The following is a 13883-nucleotide window of genomic DNA, read 5'->3' as shown; positions in this document are numbered from 1 at the left end:
AAAAGAACTATACTAAGGATAATGTGTGATAGTCAACTATTTGTCTTTCACCTTCAAGGGACCATAACTTAACACACAGATTTGTTAACAATTTTGATAATATTGCCAGTCCTGGTAGAAAACGAAATTTAGACTAAGGATGAGATTGGTAGAGGATCATCACTCAATTTCCAGCCACCTAGAAAAATACACACACATACACAGAGGAAGTCGGGGGAGAGAAAAGAGGTGGTGGGGAGAGAGAGAGAAACTGACAGAGGAGATTGGACCTGCACAAGTAAAATCTGATAAACTTGATGAATTTAGGGGACAATAAATCTAAAGTAAGCGCTCAAATTAAACCCCTCCTGAGCAGAGGTTCTGGAGAAAATTTGTTCAGTAATTACCCCAGCTCTCTGATTTACTCCATCTTGCAAGCAGAACCTTTATTGATCCTCTCTCTGTGGACCAGGGGCCTATTTCTCTGCTATATATTTGCTACTGATTTAAGTTATCATCATTCTCTTATGAAAATTAAATGTTTCAAGCAGGGCTATTCTGGGTTCCCCAGGGTTATTATTACTCTTCTCTCTGAGTGACCTCAGGGCTTCAAAGAGTCCAGAAGTCATCACTGTGAGACAGCATAAACAGTAGGTGTCTTGTATTATCACACAGGATCCAGAATAAAAGAGAAAAAAAAAAGGGCGTGAGTTCATGAGCTGTTGTAAGCTACAGCAGGGAATTCTGATGGTCCAGGGAGGTTGAGGGAGTGTAATATTTTGAGCTGGCCTTTGGATGGGTAAAATAAAACAATAAAGAAAAAAATTTCACCTGGCTTCTCTTCTCACTAAAGCCCTAGAGATAATTCAGGAAAACCTTCAATTCTAAGAAAAAAGAAGGAAAGAAGACAGCACCCCTACTTTTAGTCTTTATTCTCCTTTCCTTCCCACTTATGCTACCATTTCAGTTTATATGCATTCATTAAATAATATGTTCTCAGAACTTTCTGGGTGGTCCAGGGGTTAAGACTTCGCCTTCCAATGCAGGAGGTGCAGGTTCAATCCCTGGTCGGGGAACTAAGATCCCACATGCCTCGTGGCCAAAAAACCAAAACATAAAACAGCAGCAGTATTGTAACAGATTCAATAAAGGCTTTTAAAATGGCCTACATAAAAAAATCCTTAAAAATTAATTTTATATAAATAATATTTTCTTTCGTCCCCTCCTAGTTTTATTCAGAAACTATCCTGACCAACTTCCTAGAGAATAAATCCAAGCTTCAAGAGTGCTTGCCAACTTGGGACAACCTGATTCATGCAGGAAAGAGAGTCTCACCCCCCCAAAGAAGTTGTTACTATACTGCAAGGTGTGATGCAAAGGAGGCAGGCTCTGGACCCCACCTGCAATGACACAAGCCATTTCAAGGCAGAACGAAAAAGGCCTTTGCAGACATCAAGAGGAACTGAATTCAATCCAATGTCAGACAGTCTTGGGCAGCTTCTCCACTGCTTGTGGTGCAAAGCAGGGTCAAAGACATCTCACGTGGCTCAGCAGACAGAGGAGATCAATAATGCTAAAGAGGAGTGTCTGCAGTGAGAAGCAAATCATTGCAAATTTAGATAAAATGTCCTCCATGTGCAGGGCTCCTGATGCAAGCCCTACCTCTGCCATATCGACCTTGTCACTGGGACACCCCTCCCTCCTTGGGAGGGGAGAATGAGAGACAGGCAAGGAAAAAGATAGCAGGAGCCGAGGGTGGATACCACGTTGTGTTGTCTTTAACGGAGAAGCCCGGAAGACTGCAGTGCCCATCCAGCTAATCCAAGGTGTAAACACTGTGAATGTGAATTATTTTTAGAATGATGGGTATAAACTACATCTCAGTCTCAGAAGAGACTCGGAGGTAGCTAAATGAGGTTACTAACAGCAGGATAAACAGAAAGCAAACTTCTTTTAATGACTGAAATGTATTGAGAACTTATTGCATGAGCCAGATACAGTTGACTAATAAGGAAACTAAAGCTTGAAGATTGTCAGCAGTAAATCTAGGACTCAAACCAAGGCCTGCCTCGCTCCAATGTTAAACAGTCACCTGCAAATACAATGTGTTTCAAAGCCATCATTCTCTTCTTCAAGATATTCATCATGTCGGGGTTACTGGCAAGCTCTTGACCTGTCTGGATTCACAGGAACAAGAACAAATATTTTTAAAGGTGACTGAGTTATTTAGGCAGAGAGCTGAGGCATAAAATAATGGGTTATGAAGAAATGTAGAAAGCAAGGAGATTTCAGCCTAGTACTCTGCCTTTTGCTTCCCTTGACTGAGTCTGCTTAGAGAAAACTGGATTGTTGCATTAAAGCAATAAGCTGGTAAATTCTACTGTGGGTTGCTCAAACCTCAACATCTTTGTTGTTATTGTTGTTGCTCAATATATGGCCTATCACTGTGAGACACAGGATCAGGAATAATATAAGAAGCAGAGGGTTGATTGTCTGGACATAAAAAATTCCATATTGGGAGCGCATTCTCAGGACCCTTTTGTCAAGGTAAATGATCTGAATGTCCTCAACCCTCTCAACCCATTTCACAGATGCTACACAAATAGAAAAAGATGGAAAAATTGTAAATGACTAATATCCATTTTGTTTTACCTGTGTTTAAAGATTAACTTTCTGATGTATGAAGAAAACTAAGACTGACTGAGCAGGTACAACGCACATCCCCTGCACTAGGTAATGGATACACACGCTATCTCACTGACTTTTCACAATGGCCTTTTGAGGCACTACATGCCTATCTAGCAGCTGATAGAACTGAAGGTTATAGTGGTGGTATATGCCTAGAGGCAGGACCTGTGGATTGCATTGGGGGTTTAAGCCAAAATTCTTAAGACTTTCTAAATCAGTACTCTTTCTTCTATGCTCTTCCTTGGTTCTCTTTGATGATTTATGTCCCTGCCACACTTCTGGGTCATCATTCTAAACTCTGGAAGTCATAGTTCAATAGAGTAGAAGTATATATTATTGAGCTGAAAAAAAAAAAATGTACTGAAATAAATGTACATCCAAGAAGCAAATGCTTTGCTAAACACCTAAACTATGTGGCTTAACTCTCCTTTGTCTCTTTCATCTAATATTGAAATATATAAGAATCATTCCAATTACTTGAGGCTTTGGGTTAGTTGATTCCAGATTTCCAGAGACTTAATGAGAAGTTTTTCATGTCCAAAGGATCTTTCGTGTATAACGGCTATTTGGGAAAGGATCTCAGATGAGCAGATGTAATGCTTTCACTACTGTTCCACGCATGGGAAACGCAGGATGAAAGGGAAAGTGCAGGAACCTGGGGGTCATCCACATCTGAATGAGAACCATGACTTCACCACTGGGTGAAGCTGAGCAAGTCTTTTCCCTTCTCTGCACTTCAGTTTTCATCTTTAAAATCAGAATGATGCTATCAACCTCAAAGTGGTATTGTGAGAACCAACTGAGATGATCTGTGCAAAAGGGCTGATACACAGACGTACCCAGTCAAACTAAAAACTAAACTTCCTAACAAACTTTTAGAAATGAAAAGCTCAGCTCCTTTCTCAATCCCTTCTTTTGTCCCTCAATTCCTTCTGATATGGCTGTTTATTGACATAGCTGCTTATTATGATTGAATAAGCTGGGTTAAGGGGAAGCTCCCTGGTGCTCCAGTGGTTAAGACTGTGCTGCTACTGCAGGGGGCACAGGTTCAATCACTAGTTGGGGAACTAAGATCCCACATGCCACATGGAATAACTAAAAAAATTTTTTAAAAAGACGGGATGAGGGCATGCAAGGTGCCTACTGCTGGGCCAGGGGAGAGTCTATCCAGGGAGGAAAGGAGGCATCCTTTGTTTTGATTCTCATTTTCTGCAATTTCTACTGGCTGGAGGAAGAGGTAGTTCATAACCTTGCCATTTATGACCATGGTTCACTGGTGTTCATGGCCAGGAGAGTGGCATTTCAAACAAAGAGTATCTGTCACTTGTAAGGCCCGGTGATCACTTTACTATTATTTGTTGTGTTGTGTAACAGATCCCCACATTGTGTCATTCGGAGTCTCTCACAACTGCCTGGCTCCCACAGATGGTGTCTCCGCTTTTATCCTGCCCTACTTTCCCAGAATCTCAACATCTCCAGGGCCATTTACTGCCTCCTGACTCTCTCACGCTTACCCTATTATGCTATTATCTTGCACCCAGCACTGGCTGTTTAATTTTCCACTTTCTGCCACAATATTATGGGCTCTGAGTTGCAGTTGCTTAGAGCAAGTCTGTCTGCTTGCGGTTTGTGTACTCCGCTGGGGAAAAGGGAGGTGGGGAGCATCCTTTTGTGTGCACATTATCAGAAGAGAGACAATGCCAAAGCATCTCAGGGAGCGGGGAGCATCTTGATGGGAATGCCACTGGCAGAGGCAGAGGTGCAACACTCCAGCTAAAATAATTAAAACCTATGGTTTAAAGTCACCTCGTACCCTGATATGTACACAATCCAGACTGAAAGGAAACATTAGCAATTAGCTGGGAAATTATCTTTACGTGTATTCCCCTTAAAAAAATCACTTTGGAGTATTCACTTTCTAAAGCGGCTGTCTACACAGAAGTCTCTGCCTCTCTCACAACTGTTTTTCTGTGTAGACGGAATAGGAGAGAATCTGACGGTTGTTCAAATACAGTTCGAATTAAAGCTTGATTTCTAGGCAAAATTGTATCACCTGAATTATAGTCTTAATTCTGCAAACAATCTACCAAACTATTCAATGTCTTTGGGCTTCCACTTCCTCAACTATAACATGGGAATAACACTGCTTATCTTGCATGGTTTGGGGAAGATAACTGAAATATGTATAAGCTCAGGAAATCATGCTTGGCATCAGAGTAATAAATCTTTGCTCATCCCCCCTCCATTCCTTAAAACTCCAATTGGCGATCAATTCACACATAATGTGATCATGTAATTCCAGTGGCTCATCTTTCCAGTTAAACTGGTTTCCATGGGGCTGGATCCATCCTATGTTATTCCATCCAGGGTCTCAGAATAAGGGCTCAACAAATATCAGTGAAATTAGGGACAAGTGGAATGATAAGCCTATAGAACAATTGGTGAGTTAAGGAAGAGAGGATCCTAGTTTTTCAAACTAGATTTTTCAGCCATAACCTCAAAGGGTACCATTAATAATATAGTACCCTCTTCCAAAATGAGCTCTGTCTTCATTTTAGGTACAGGAAAGAGAGGGACAGAGGGGAGGGAAAAAGAAAAGGAGAGAAAAAGAAGGAAGGACAGAAGGTGGGAGAGAGAGAAGGAAGGAGGGACAGAAGGAGAGGAGGAAGACAGCCAACCCCGGGAGCTTTGCATTTCAAAGAGCAACCCCTCACCACGCATCCTAAGCGCAGTGCTCACAGAACAAGAATTAGTTTCACTACTAACTACTCCTAAAGATATTTAAGAAGGAAATGTGACTGGGGAAAAGAGGGAGGAGATAGCCTCTAATCTCAAACTTCCAACAGCTAAACAGCAATGACTTTCAAATTCTCTGCTATTTTATATAAGTATTATTATTTACATTTTGGTAACAAAACACAGGGAAAGTTGACGGGGCTTTCCTGGATGCCCAAGAGGACTGTAATCAGGCACCATCTTTATTTCCTGAGCACCTACTACGTGTTCACAGCTCAGCAGCCCAGAAACTAATTCAGATCAGCTTAGCCCCAGTGGGATAAAGTTGGAGCCATCCATGATAAAGCTTGAATTCAATGCTTTTTTAGGAAGAAGGAACAGGCAAGCCGCCTCGAAAGGAAGGGAAAGGGCACCAGACCCCATTTGGGGAGGGACGTCTCAGTCTCCCCTCAAAGGAAGTCTTCTGTGTGGAACCCAGGTGCTGCTGAGGGGGGCCTAGCGGGGCAGTGAGGGATGAAAGGCTTTCTGGAGGCCCTCTGACCCCAGCCGTCCCACGGGAAATGAGCCAGGAGGCTGCTGGCTGGCAGACAAGCAGGTGTGCCCTTAAGAAGCCATGGAGATTAGCTGGGGCTTATCCAAACCTCTGCAGGAGGCAAATCTCTCCTGGCTCCTCAGGAGACCCCAGCGCTCCTCTGGCATCAAATAAGCCAGATGCAGAATGGACGTCAACTTGGCCTTTTGTGAACCCAGGCCCCGGCGCGGAAATCTGGACACCATCACACTCACCAGGGGCCCCAAGAAGGACGAGGTTTTGAAGAGTATGATTAGAAAAAGGAAGAGAGAGGAAAAGGAAGGACTGCAAGACCAGAGCACGGGTAGATGAACCTCACTTGTGCTTGGATCTTTGCACTGGGATTGTTTTTGTCCCACCCCGGGTGGCTCAGACGGTAAAGAATTTCTGCCTGCAATGCAGGAGACTGAGTTTCGAGCTCTGGGTCAGGAAGATCCCCTGGAGAAGGGAATGGCTACCCACTCCAGTATTCTTGCCTGGAGAATCCCATGGACAGAGGAGCCTGTCGGACTCGACTGAACACTTCCTCCCACCTACCCCGCCCCTCACCAAATGTAACCAAAAGTTACTTCTTTCACTTGAAAATATGGTTGCAAGTTCCCTTTCTCAGGAGCCCTAAGGAAAGTAAATCAGCACTGTGAACAGAGGCAGGAGAGGGTGAGGGGGGCCCCCCATCAGTGAAAAATGCACCCACTTTACTCTACATCCAGGTCTAACGACGTGAGGAAGGCACTGGCTTCAGACCCAGCAGACGTGCACTGCAGTCCTTATTTGTTGTGCATAAGCTGTGTGGCTCTGAACTAAGCACTTCACCTCTCGCATCAATTTTGCCATCATAAGAGGAGTCTAATAGCGGCTCCTTCATGGAGTCATTTGAGCAGTAAACAGGATAATTTGTATAAATACACAGCACAGGACCTAGCACCTAGAATGTGCTCCGTAAAAGCTAGTTTCATCCCCTTTTCAACAACCCAATTCTCTATATAAAACAGCACAGAAAATCTCTACTTTTTCACACTTGTGGAAACCCATTCCTAGTGAGGGTAAGTCACTTTTTCAAAGTGTTCAGATGGGAATAGTGGAGGCAAGAGCCTAGATCTCCCCAACGCCCTCGCTAGGCCTTGTTGATTGACTGGCACCATGAAGATGACCCAATATCCAGATTCAAACAGGTCCAATGATGGCCTTGGCAGAGGCAGCCTAGGAGTCAGATATCAGTGCAACACAGTCCACCTCCTGCAGGATGTTTACCAGGGAGGATGTAGTTGTAACTGCCCCTCACTCGGTGGAAACTGGCCCAGGAAATATGTAGGATGTATGGCATTTTGGATGTAGCATGGCATTCATCGTGTTAGCCAATGGTATAAATAGGAGCTCTCTCTCATATCTTTTAAGCTGGCTGTGCCACACACACATACAAGCACGAGACAACTGGCTCCGGAATGCCGAGTTGCAGAGATGATGTCCTTGATTCAGACCACACAACTATAATAGGAATTTTGTTTCCAATTCATCCTCTGCCCCCGTTGCCTACACGTGTGGCACAAGCAGGAACCTAACTGCGAAGGTGGCACAGCGGCTCTCTCTACCTGATCCTCAGGTCACTTCTCAGGCAGGAAGGTGCGCAGGAAGAGGCTGGATGCTGGCAAATCTTGTCTTCATTTCTTCCCAGAAGTGGCTGAATTTCGTCTCTTTTTTGAAATGTTCCACTGCCAGTACCTGGGCTTCCCAGGTGGCGCTAGTGGTAAAGAACTCACCTGTCAAGGTAGGAGATATGGGTGTGATCCCTGCGTCAGGAAGATCCCCTGGAGGAGGGCATGGCAATCCATTTCAGTATTTTTGCCTGGAGAATCCCATGGAGAGGGAAGTCTGGCAGCTTGCAGTCCATAGGGTCACAAAGAGTTGGACATGACTGAAGCAATTTAGCATGCACGCACACACTGCAATACCTAAACTTTCATCATCATGTAGGACTAGAAGGAGTGGTGGCTAAGAATACTCCTTACAACGGAGGGGAGGTGGGTTCAACCCCTGGTTGGGGAACAAGCAGGGATCCACATGCCACTGGTCAACTAAGCCCTCTCACCACAACTACTGAGCCCACATGCCATGGCCAGAGAGCCACTGCCATGACTAGAGAGCCACTGCCATGACTAGAGAGCCACTGCCACAACTAGAGAGCCACTGCCACGACTAGAGAGCCACTGCCACGACTAGAGAGCCCTGGCCACAACTAGAGAGCCACTGCCACGACTAGAGAGCCACTGCCACGACTAGAGAGCCACTGCCATGACTAGAGAGCCCTGGCCACAACTAGAGAGCCCTGACTAGAGAGCCCTGGCCACAACTAGAGAGCCACTGCCACGACTAGAGAGCCCTGGCCACGACTAGAGAGCCCTGGCCACAACTAGAGAGCCACTGCCACGACTAGAGAGCCACTGCCACGACTAGAGAGCCCTGGCCACGACTACAGAGCCACTTCCACGACTAGAGAGCCCTGGCCACGACTACAGAGCCACTGCCATGACTAGAGAGCCACTGCCACGACTAGAGAGCCACTGCCACGACTAGAGAGCCACTGCCACGACTAGAGAGCCACTGTCACGACTAGAGAGCCACTGTCACGACTAGAGAGCCCTGGCCACGACTACAGAGCCACTTCCACGACTAGAGAGCCCTGGCCACGACTACAGAGCCACTGCCATGACTAGAGAGCCACTGCCACGACTAGAGAGCCACTGCCACGACTAGAGAGCCCTGGCCACAACTAGAGAGACAAACATCCAAGCATACTATTCAACATCCTCAAGGAGAAGTAAATAAACACAATACCAAAAAGCCCTTGAAACCCGTTTGACATTTTTATTTCAGAGATTTCTTTATGGGTCTCCAAGACAGTCTGTTATAATTGTTATTATTATGAAAATCGCAAATCACTATGAATGTAGGCCTTAATTTAGTCTCATCATATCTGATAAAGTTGCTTCATTCAACCATAATTTACTGAGTACCTGTCATGTGTCAGGTATACCCTAAGCATTAAGAATATAAAAATGAACAACCATAGTCTCTGTGCTTAAGAAGTTCACTGAACAGGAAGGGGTGGAAACGAGCACTACAGAAAGTGTATCAAAAACCTAAATATAAGACCGAAAACTATCAAACTCTTAGAAGAAAATTTAGGGGGAAAGTTTCAAAACAGGATTTGGCAATTATTTCTTGGATATAATACAAAAAGCCAAACAGAAAAAGAAAAAAATTAATCAGACTCTATCAAAATGAAATACTTCTATGCATTAAATGACATGATAAACGGAGTAAAAAGGCAACTCACTGAATGGAGGAAAATATTTACAAATCACATATCTGATAAGGGATCCAGAACATATCGAGAACTCCAACAGCTCCACCACAAAACAAAGAACTCGATTCAGAAAAGGGCAATGGGCTTGAATAGGCATTTCTCCAAAAATGGCATACAAATGGCTGATAAGCACATGAAAAGATGTTCAACATCACTACCTGGCAAGGAAATGCAAATCAAAACCACAGTGAACTACTAGCTCACACCCTTTAGAGTGGCTACTATCAAAAAATCGGAAAGCTTAAGTGTTAGAAAAGATGTGGAGAAATCAGAACTCTTGTGCGCCGTTGGTGGAATGCAGACACAAGCCAGTGTGGGAAACAGGGTGGTGGCGCCTCCACCAAAACTTAAAAATAGAATTGCCATTTGATTTCACAATCTCACTTCTGGGCACAAGCCCAGAAGAACTGAAAGCAGGGTCTTGAAGAGATCCTTGTACATCCATGCTTATAGCAGAGTGCTACGAGACAGCCAAAAGGTGAGAGTGAAGCAAGTATCCACCTGCAGATGAAAGGATGAATAAAATGCGATATATACATACAATAGAGTATTACTCAACCTCAAGAAAGAAGGATCTGATACATGCTGCAGTGTGGGTGAACTTTTGAGGACGGTGTGCTAAGGGACATAGCCCAGCCACCAAAAAAGCAAATGCTGTCTGATTCCAGTTCTATGAAGTACTTAGAGGACCTGTCATTCATAGAGACAGAAAGCAGAATGGTGGTTCCAAGGGCAGGAGGGGGAGGAAGGGGTGGTACTTGATCCATAGGAGCAGAGTTTCATTTCTGTGAGATGAAAAGAGTTCTGTGGATGGACTGAGGTGATGATAACAAGGCAATGTGACTATACTTAATGCCAGTGAGCTGAACAGAGAAATGGTTATGATGGTGATTTTTATACTATATGCATTTTACCAAAATTTTAAAAAAATACAAGCACTGTAATAACCATCATCAGCAAACTCATCAGGAGTCAATTTAAGCCTTTGGTGCCCCAGCCGCACTACAAGAGATCAGGCTAGGTGAGGGCCTAATAGAAACCACTCAAAAGAATGTTAAGACTCTAACCGCTATGGAAACAGTATGGAGGTTTCTTTAAAAATAGACCTACTATATAACCCAGCAATCCCACACTTGGACATATACCCTGGGAAAGCCATAATTTAATAGATACATGCACCCCAACATTCATAGTAGAATTGGCTATCTACAATAGCCAGGACATGGAAGCAACCTAAGTGTCCATCAATATAGGAATGGATAAAGAAGATGTGGTACATATATACAAAGGAATACTTCTCAGCCATAAAAAGGAATGAAATTGGGTCATTTGTAGAGACATGGATGGACCCAGAGAGTGTCATACAAATAGAAGTCAGAAAGAGAAAAAAAAAAAAAAAATATATATATATATATATACATATATACACACACATATATTTAACACATATATGTGAAATCTAGAAAAATGGTATAGATGATCTTATTTGCAAAGCAGAGAGACAGATGTAGAGAATATATTGATACCAAGCAGAAAAGAGAAGGGGGTGGTGGGAGGAATTGGGAGACTGGGATTGACACAAATACATGATTGATATTACGTATAAAACAGATAACTAATGAGGATACACGGCATGACACAGGGAACTCTATTTAATGCACTGTGGTGATGTGAGCGGGAAGGAACTGCGAAAGGGAGCAGATATATATATGTATCCATGTATATGTATGGCTGATTCATTCTTTTGAACAGTAAAAACTACCATAATATTGTAAAGCAACTCTATCCCAATAAAAATTAATTTAAGAAAAAGAAGGTTGAAACTCTCTGAAAGTGTTGAACACTGAGAGAAGAGGGGAGTCCATGTGGAACAAAGCTGGTCACCTGCAGAATCCTGCCAAGTCTTCCTTGCAGACAGTAAGCCTCACCAGAGGTTTATAAAACTGACCATGTGAAACTTCTCCATTAACAGTCAGAAATCATTTCAAGTGTCATCGCCACAGGAGAGACATAGTAGGACAAACTAAAAAGTTTCAAATCATTAGCTTTTGCTTTTGACTGTTAAGAGGTTTTTGCTTTGTGTCCTCAGATGGGGACAACAGGTACTGAGCATCTCTAGTTCTTTTCTTTTAGAAGCTTGCTGGTAAGGACTTACCGGTCCTTTCTAAGAGGTCCTTTAGGCTGTTGCCTCCCCTTCAGGAGGGAAATTTTCCTGGAGGGCCACAGTCCTGGATAGATGAGACCAACAGGATGTGGGACACCAACATCTCTATTGAGAGGGAAGAAAAGAAAGACAAATTAGCAAAGGCAAAGCTGAAATGACTTCCCTGAAGAGTCAACATTTATAAACTTCATGCAACTTCACAGGTGCCCTAAAAAGGCCACACCTCTATCCACAGTGGTTACCAAGCTCCCTTTCATCTCTTGTTTGAGCTGAGAGCTGGGCTGAGATGGGGGCATAGAGAAATAAGATGTGACCCCTGCCTCCGACAACTTGATATCCTCATGAGTGAAAAGTGAAAGTTGCTCAGTCGTGTCCAACTCTGCAACCCCACGAACTGCAGCCCGCCAGGCTCCTCTGTCCATGTGATTCTCCAAGCAAGATACACTGGAGTGGGTAGCCGTTCCCTTCTCCAGGGGGTCTTCCTGACCCAGGGACTGAACCCAGGCCTTCCACATTGCAGGCAGATTCTTTACTGTCTGAGCCACCAGGGGAATCCTCATGAGTGAGAATGCATGAAGTATGAATTGCACTGTTACCATCCAGGATACACCTTCCCAGGTGGCTGAGTGGTAAAGAATCTGCCTGTCAATGGAGGAGATGCAGGAGATGCAGGTTCCATCTCTGGGTCAGGAAGATCCCCTGGAGGAGGAAACGGCAACCCACTCCAGTATTTTTGCCTGGGACATCCCATGGACAGAGGAGCCTGGCAGGTCACAGTTCACGGGGTCACACAGAGTCAGACGCGACTGAGCACACACGCACACACAATCCAGGATATACTGGGGTTTTGTCTGCATAAACTAAAGGGAAGAAGAGCACCTCTCTTCGTTCCACCGTCAGATGAGAAAGATAAATCTCAGAGAAACAAAAGGTTACTCGAGAAATGAGCTCCACATCCTGCGTTTTGCTTGCTGAGGTGGCTGTCTCAAATTTCTTGTTCCCTAGTAGCGAGTGTCCTTCTCCCTAGATTCCCAGTCTCTGTTTGGACTTGGTCAGAGCCCAAAGCTGAGGCTGACGGCACAGGATTCCCTCCCTTCCCCAGCCGGTCAGCCTCCCAGGAAGGAGACACTCCCTGTCCCTCTGGCCACAGAACGCGCAGCCATACCTTTGATCGGAAAGGCCAGCAGCCTGCGAGTACAAATGGCGCACCGATCAGCGCCACCATTCAGACAGCGCTGTCTTCACGGATTAAACATGACACATCACAGTGACGATTCTGAGGCCTCACTGCCTGGCAGACTGGGTCAGCCGACTTCCCAGCCTGTTTCAGACACCCAAACAAATTAACACATGTTCCATGGTGATACAAAATTGCATTTCTGTGTGTGAGTGTGTGTTTCAGAGCCTCCGTGCAAGCGTACGATTGTCAATTAAATATTTATCAAACTCCTGCTGACCTACGAGAGGGAAGCATCATCCACTGGCTCTCAGAGCATCAGTATCAGCTGTTTTTAAAGGCAGCTTCTCTTCTTGGTCAGTGGAACCTATTTAAACCTCAGTGAAGAGCCCTCACTATCTTTTGTACTGGATCCATCTACCAGGCTGAATGAGGCTTTTAGAACCAGCAAGAACCAGATGGCCCTCCAAGAGCATTTCTGAATGTTTGGATCTGAGTCATTTGTATGCGGATGTCTTCACAAAACAGCAATCTGGGTAACAGGCTCCAGGCTGAGTCCAGCTTTCCAGACAGCCCATCTTTGCCCACAATTGAGAAGACAAGCACAATATTGTAGGGTACCACAAAAATATTGCAGCGTTTCTTTATATGTGTAGCATCAAATACAGGAAGAGTCCCCATCAGGCTGTCACGACAATGTTAGTTCGCCACAACAACATCCCTTCCTGATAATTTTTCTTTTTCCAGTTGCACCTACGATTTCTCCCCTGGCTCAGGCATAAAGCCAGCTTTGTAAATCAGCCAGCAGAGGGCACCTCAAAACTGGTGCAATAATCCAAATCACCGCGAACTCGGAGCCGAGAAAGATCTCAGGCTCATCAAAATGGGCTCCGGCTTTACGATGTGCTGGGAGCTCCTAGCCAGAAAGAGGAGAGCCAGGGGACGGAAGAGATGGAGCCAGAAATGTGGTAGTTGATGGACCTGCTTATCTGAGGAAGAGGGAAGGCTGTAGAGAGAGTCCAGTATCAGAAATCCAAGGGGAGGGATAAACCTACTCCAAAAGTGGGAAATGATCAAAAGGAAGGGGGCCAACCCAGCACCTCAAACTTCTCAGCATTTTCCCTAGAGAAGAGAAAACTTATGTTTTCATAAACACCTGCACATGGATATTTATAGAAGCTCTATTTACAGCCATCCCAACCTG

At 44.5% G+C, this 13883-nt stretch overlaps 1 long non-coding RNA gene across 1 annotated transcript in view; it reads right to left on the bottom strand.

Annotated features, from left to right (window-relative positions):
* The window catches only part of LOC110141081 (uncharacterized), a 216161-nt gene that overhangs the window by 117340 nt on the left and 84938 nt on the right, over positions 1 to 13883 (bottom strand). Inside the window, exon 2 of the long non-coding RNA XR_011489978.1 lies at positions 11494 to 11607. This is a non-coding gene — a long non-coding RNA (uncharacterized lncRNA). The remainder of the gene's footprint in view (positions 1 to 11493; positions 11608 to 13883) is intronic.

Source organism: Odocoileus virginianus, chromosome 10, assembly GCF_023699985.2.
Source record: "Odocoileus virginianus isolate 20LAN1187 ecotype Illinois chromosome 10, Ovbor_1.2, whole genome shotgun sequence".
NCBI lineage: Eukaryota > Metazoa > Chordata > Mammalia > Artiodactyla > Cervidae > Odocoileus > Odocoileus virginianus.
The sequence above is the reverse complement of the archived record's forward strand: the minus strand, read 5'-3'. Positions and strand labels throughout refer to the sequence as shown.